This window comes from Octodon degus, unplaced genomic scaffold (assembly GCF_000260255.1).
Source record: "Octodon degus isolate 3935 unplaced genomic scaffold, OctDeg1.0 scaffold00270, whole genome shotgun sequence".
NCBI classification, from domain to species: Eukaryota; Metazoa; Chordata; class Mammalia; order Rodentia; family Octodontidae; genus Octodon; species Octodon degus.
Genome location: NW_004524846.1, coordinates 1,916,131 through 1,917,066, shown reverse-complemented (window position 1 = coordinate 1,917,066; position 936 = coordinate 1,916,131).

Genomic DNA, 936 nt, shown 5'->3' with positions numbered 1-936 from the left:
AAAGAAAGAAAGAAAGAAAGAAAGAAAGAAAGAAAGAAAGAAAGAAAGAAAGAAAGAAAGAAAGAAAGAAAGAAAAGATATTTCAGGCCAAAAGGATTTTTTTTTTTTCAGGAAACTGAGGATTGAACTCAGACCCTGGTGCTTGCCATCGGGCCAAAAAGGAATTGGGATACAGTGAATGCTAGATATTTTGGAAAATTCTTTTTGTAAGCTCAGCTGCTAAAAATATAATTTTAAAGACAGAAAATTTTGTATGCTTAATTTTTCTTATGTCTGGTATGCCACTATCTGATATGACCTAAGTGCTACTTTTGAATAGAAAAGCAGGAAGGTGTAGAATTTATCTGGCAAAGCAGTGTACGTCCTCATTCTTTTCTAATACTAGAAGTGTTAAAGTTGCTGGGAGACCATCTTGCTTTTGGATAGGAGGATTATTGGACAGCTATAGTACCCATGCCATTGGAAATGAGAAAGGTACACAATATAATCTGCAGATTGTCTTCCTAGCTCTGCCATTTCCAAACCTTAAATCTTTGGTTCTCTTGGTGACTCAGAACTTTCAAAGGGAGGTGGTTTTTTGTGAATTGTAAGACTTCTATCAGTCTTAACACACCAGATGCCACTAGTATATTCCCAGTTGTGACAACTTAAGTGTGTCAAGACATTGTTAAATGTTTCATGGAAGACAGGTGGTCTCTGCTCCACATGAGATGTGCTTCCAATACATTGATAGTTCAAAGAGAGAACAATTGCATTATATGATATATCCTGTGTGATTTTCTCATAAAATTTATGTTTATTTCAGTAAATATATATGAAGATGTAAATTTCAGAATCACATGGTTATCACAGTCATATGATAATTAAGTCTGTAAAATTAACTATCAAATATTTAGCACATTATAGAAAAAGGAAGACATATTTCTTGAGTTAAAA